Here is a 5,829-nt window from a genome sequence, read left to right on the forward strand (position 1 = left end):
CCGGTCGCTCTGTCTCTCTCTCTCTCTCTTGCTCCAATATTTATCGCTTACCACGAACTAGCGCGTGCCTCAAATATTCCAGGACGGACGTTAGACTCACGTATGCGATGTCAGCAATTACAGAGTTGGCAGTGTCAACGCGCAGGGAGAAAGAGAGAGAAGGCAAAGTTCGTTCAATAAGCGAGAGAGGGATAACGGTTGAAGCCAGGAGGAAAAAGGCTAATGCGAAGTATCGGACTATCGAAGGAGTAAGAAAAAGTGGTAAATCAGTTCATTGTAATAATATTTTCTCAAAACACGATAAAGATATCGCATTCTGTTACGTGAGAGCGATTAAAAGTCACTCGTCAGAGCTCCCGATATCGTGCACGCGTTTTAAGGTTCTCTCTGCCGTCGGAGGTTCGTTGGCGCTTAAAAGGAGCGAGAGAGTCGAAGGACTTTTCTCATCCGCGGCAAAAACGAATGCGCCCGAATGGGTGAAAGATTCAAGGAGTTCAAATAACCGCGTTATCTTATTCGCTCTGCCGGTAAAGAAGTTAGCGTCGTTCCCAGTTGACGTTACAGCGACGGTTACCGGCATTAACGAGAACGTTAGGCCCATAACTTTTAAAAGAGTAAACCCATGCCACCGCATTGCGTAACGCCTCCTCCGCGGGCTGTTCTCTCGTGATACTACAAAAACCGACGAGCTCGTTCAAATTAGTCGTACTGGTGGTCTTATCAGCTAACGAACGAAGATAAGAGGCCGGGAAATTGTGACGCAAAAAAAAGCTGACCCCAATACAAATAACCTAAGCAACAGCAGCATTAAGGTAGGTATGCTTAAACCTATCAAATTCTATTACCCCATACAGGCTATTTGGCTCGAGCTCTCCTGCGAGCTATCACGAATTTTACTTGCGCTGTCGTATTTTGTTTGTGCTGTTACGTACGAGCCAGAAGCGATGGCGAGAGGAAAAATCGTAACCCGCAAGGACCACCAGGGGGCACCGCAGCACGCGAGCTTCTCGCTGAAACGCGTACGAGCGATCTGAAACGTCGAGGTTACGCGAGAACTGCGAATTAGGCCGTGGCCCACTTCTGCCAACATATACAATACAGTACCTTCTCCTCGACCGTTAGCGATGGTCGGTGGGTAGTGGCGATGGTGGTGGTAGAAGTGGCAATACGTACAATAATTGCGTTAGTAGAGAACGGTAGAAGGGGAACAGAGATTGGCAGGAGTTTCGAACAAGTCAAAAGAGACGCTACGCTATTTCTGAGCATACACACAGGACTGCCAGCACGTTCCACGGGTTAAAAGGTTAGGGAACAATGCTTCTGCGAGCCACGTGCTCGCTGGAGACTAGCAAACACTAATTTCGCAGGCGTCCGCGACGCTTTCTCAGTGAATATTAAACGCAACGAGTTACACGCATCGAAACTCCAACGCGAGGACTCGACTTTGATCGTTATGTGTCCGTCGCGCTCGATTAGTCCAAAGTGTAATGACATAACGTTGGAGTCTATGACTAAGACAATGGAACCGTAGAGTCGTGTCCTGGGGACTCGTGGAATTTCCAGACGACCGATGGACACGTTAATACTTGAACTGAGGTTGCGACGGGACTTTACCGTGTTTCGAGAATCTTGGAGGAGAGGCAATGCTACCTTTTTATTTTTATCGCGATCTAAAGAGCGGCGCACGACGTCAGGCGATTTTACGTGATTTTCAGGTAAATGGATTAGTGGTCGATCGTACGACGTGTTTGATACTGTTTTGTCAGTCGGAAACACGATAAGATACGAGTATCACATAGGCGAACGTCAATATGAACGTTACGGGGAACAATGGCAGGGCAGGCTACGTACAGGTTACTTCATGTACGGTCGAAGTTTACGAGAGCGATGCCATGATTGCGTCATTCGACGCTGAGATTACGGAGAATTCAAACGGTTGAAATATTAGGCTTGGGTACTGATCGAGGAGAGTGCACAGACGGGCGAGTCACGTGGCTTTTGAATTCGCGGTGAATTTCGAAGATCGTGGATGACAAACTGACGTTACCGAGCTTTACGTATGGACGATGGAAACGTATAGAATGTGCATGGAACACGTGTGCTTCGCAAGACGACTGACAAGTCTGAGGTATTAAATACTTGAGACATGAGACATGTCGGTATCACTGTCTACTCACCAATCTTGAAAGGTGCTGCCAAGTACAACGGCACGGAAGAACTGTGATCCACTTTACGGTAGGTAGTCCTTACGGGGATGATCTTTTTCGGATCCGATGATTTTCCTTCCCTTTGATCTCCTCGTTCGCGTTACGGTAAAACTTTTGAAACTGCCGCGCCGAACATACCTAAACCACGCGGCTACTCTGAGATAACCAAAGTGCGCGTCTGTCGGTTATGAAGATTTGAAAAGTTTGTCCGAAAATAAAATCACAGTCTTCCTATAGTCTCCCGATAAATCCTTGGAGCACTCCTCAAGCTTTCTTCTTCTGTTTTGCTTCTTCCTACTATTTATTATAGCAGTACCACTTCAACGCGCGTAATACGTACTTGCGATCGCGATCTCGCAGACGATGCTACGAAGTATTAATCGATGTGTCTATGTCGCACCAGTTAACCAGCCGACAGTCCTCAAGTCACTAATGTTTTGGTTCGATCGATGCTTCGGCGTTCACGACGACGATATCAATCTATCTGTGCAGTTCAATATTCAATATATCAATGTATATATGTATATTGTATACAGATCCGGGAGAGCTAAGCGAGATGCACGTCCGCTCGGTGCAGTGTCGCGCTGCAAACTGAGTGGCCGCTGCGTGAAACTCACAACTCTGTCTCTGGCCCCAATGTCGTCTGGCTGGAGTTTGATGCTAGGAAGGCAGGGGCAGTGTGGGTGGGGTCGGGGAAGCGTGAGCGGAGTATCGGCAGGACGGTGAAGAGGGGCGACGGAGGGATAGCAGGAGGCAAAAGATAGGGGAAGGAGAGGAGGTACGTTGAGCCACTAAATTAGGGAGGGGGCACTAGGGTTGGGGAAGAGTCAAGACAGAGCCGAGAAGGCTCGGAGACCTCCTCCCTCTCGTTGAGCAGTAGGTAGCTCAACGCTTTATGCTCGGTTTATGCTCCGTTCGTATTAGCGTCCGTCTGCTCGGGCTACCACCACTTGCTCGGAGTCGTATCAGGCGCATATACACCGTACCTACGTAGAGTCTACGTTTACCAGTGATCAGAATCAGACCTGCTCGCCCACTACTTACTCACGGTCCCTACTACGACGACCAACCTTACTCGCGCTCCGGCCTCCTGCGTCACACGTTCCCCCCACCCGAGCGTTCACCTCCTCCTCCTCCTCCTCCTCCTCCACAGAGACGCCTGCTACTCCCGACGGTTACTCTAGCGTCACCCCACTAGTAGAACGAGCGCAACGTCTCCGCCGAATTGCCAGAGCGTCTTGCCTAATTAGATTGCGCCGAGCCGTGATGCTGGCCGGTCGTGTCCAGGTCCAGCGTCAGTTGGATCATCGTCAGGTAGCCCCGCGACGGTATCGATGAGCCCTTCAAGGTCACCAAAACGATGGCTGCTCCTTGCAAGTCAAAGGTCATTAACTTGGGGACCTGGACCACGTTCGTTGTTTTCACGACGAACCTTTCTCCTCTGTTATCGTCGTTATCGATGAGCGCTTTTTGGTCTCACTAGGACGCGAGGCAGGAGGTAGAGGCGGTCCGGCAAATATTGTTTGCAACCTTTCTTTCTGCTTTCTCCGAGAATAAGGTATTTTATCGTCATCCTTCTCCACCGGATAAACACTTGAGACCACCAATTGAGATCGAGAGTTTCGCCCTCCTACCCTCCTGGCAGTTTCAACGCCCGCGAGACATGGATGAGGTCAAGTGACGCAGAAGCCGCTGGAATAAGAACTCTGGCAGAGAGGGCAGGGCTCCTGGGATCCCTACCCCATGCCGAATACCAGACAACGAGGGCATCAGCCCCCATGAATCAGCCTCGGTCACCTTCGCTTTTTATGTAATTTTGTTAGCCCAGCCTCGGGCGCCAACCCGAAGCCCAACGTTTTCACTGTCCTCTCCCTATTTCTCCCTTTTTGCTCTTCTCTTTTCATTCTAACCCCCCTCTCTCTCTCTCTTTCTCTTTCTCTTTACCTCATTTATCCCATCTCCTACCATCCTAATATATCTCACTCTACACACCAACCTCTCTCTCTCTTTTCTCTCGCGTTTTTTTCTTTGTCGACCATCTACACCCGCTCCGTTTAGCATTCAGGTATACATATACATATATATATATATATATGCGTATATACTATATACCAGCAACACGCTATGCATACATTGTTTCTTCGTATCTTCATTTCTGCGCATATGGACGCTATATACCCACGTGGGTGTTTTCTCGCGGAGGGATAAAAAAATGTTCAGTGCGGTCACCCCTTGCGCAGTTGTACTATTTCTAAACTTGACCGCGGACATGTGCAATGGCCAGGATGAAAGCCGGGGAAGGGACAAGGTGGGGCGCCGACGGTCGGAGGAGACGTCAGGGAGGGACGGACGCGGTTCAACCTTGATCGCCAAATTGCGATGCGTTTAACTATACGCAATGCATCGCTAGAAGACGGAATTAAAACACGACCAATGGATATTGCGACGACGAAAATTCCCTCTCGAATCTTCCACCCGTAAAACAACGTCTGCATTACCTTTCCCGTGTTTACTCGCATTGCAATCCAGACTCGCTCCAGAGCTTTCTACTCCTTTAACGCGTGCCACGGTACACGCGATGCTATTCCACATGACTATGCAGGCGCAATTGTTCAGTAATTCGTTTTCTAGCAATTTTCACCTATCGTGACCCTGATTCTGAGGGCGCATGCGCGTACGACTGTACGCGTGTCATATCTCACCACCTGAAGAATTCAAACGGACACTGTTAAACGCTCGTACCTCGTATTTTGCTCTGGTTTCGATTTTTTTCACCGCCAAGAGTGAACCATTACTCATGTACTTGTTAACATCGGTAGCAATAAGGTAGTTGTTTTTATCGCTATTTCTATTTGCCCCAATTAGTTTCCCGAAGTACGACACGACGTCTCGCTCGATTTTCAGCCTTTCTCCCATCTATGTTTAAGAGCAAGGCTCGCACGGATGCCATGGAGAAAGTGCAACTACTAACGTAAAGTAATAGTGACGCCAGCAGCGTAATCGAGGTTGCGACGCCGGAACATTTTCAAGTAATAACAGACCTACGACGTACCCGACGTCTACTTCGCACCCTCCAAATTAGCACCATTCTCTCTCTCTCTCTCTCTCTCTCTGTTATACAGATACCTTTGCTTTTTTTCTCTGTCTTCTTTATCAATGAACGCCGCCAGGATTTCCCATCACCCCGCGACCATCGACGCAACAACCACATTCACGCAATACCACAAGCCCGACGTACGCAACCAAAGTTATACGGTCCTTAGCGTCTCTTAGACGAGTTCACTGATCTCTACCGATTCCACATACTCAAGTGGAAATTGAGCAATGACTTTGGTCGCTACTTGTAAACCCGTAAGAACATAAAGCTTCCCTTCTGCGCCGGTTCCCGGCGTACGCCGAGAATGCGTGGCCGCGCACAAGGTATTCCTCAAAACAGAGAAATCCCCGTGGACTCAAAATTTTATCAAGTAACCTTCACAATAATACTTCCCATATAGTCCACGTCTAGCGCTGCGATCGCCGATTCTTATCAACAGCGATATCTACGTCTTCTCTTGCCCAATGATATATCGTTTAATTCATACCGCAGTTCATTATTAAATTGTCCGGAGGGGGGGGGGGG

The 5,829-nt window shown here is 48.8% G+C and overlaps 1 protein-coding gene across 6 annotated transcripts in view; it reads right to left on the reverse strand.

Moving 5' to 3' along the window:
* Nucleotides 1-5,829, reverse strand: part of LOC107271370 — a 65,282-nt gene that overhangs the window by 7,189 nt on the left and 52,264 nt on the right. The window contains exon 1 of one of the 6 annotated variants that reach the window (XM_015747293.2): nt 2,178-3,226. The exons of the other annotated variants lie outside the window; for them this stretch is intronic. The gene's annotated coding sequence lies outside the window, so the exon portion shown is untranslated. Of the gene's footprint in view, nt 1-2,177; nt 3,227-5,829 lie in introns of those variants that run through there. 6 annotated transcript variants of the gene reach the window in all.

Source organism: Cephus cinctus, unplaced genomic scaffold (assembly GCF_000341935.2).
Source record: "Cephus cinctus unplaced genomic scaffold, Ccin1 Ccin1_scaffold0935, whole genome shotgun sequence".
Lineage (NCBI taxonomy): Eukaryota > Metazoa > Arthropoda > Insecta > Hymenoptera > Cephidae > Cephus > Cephus cinctus.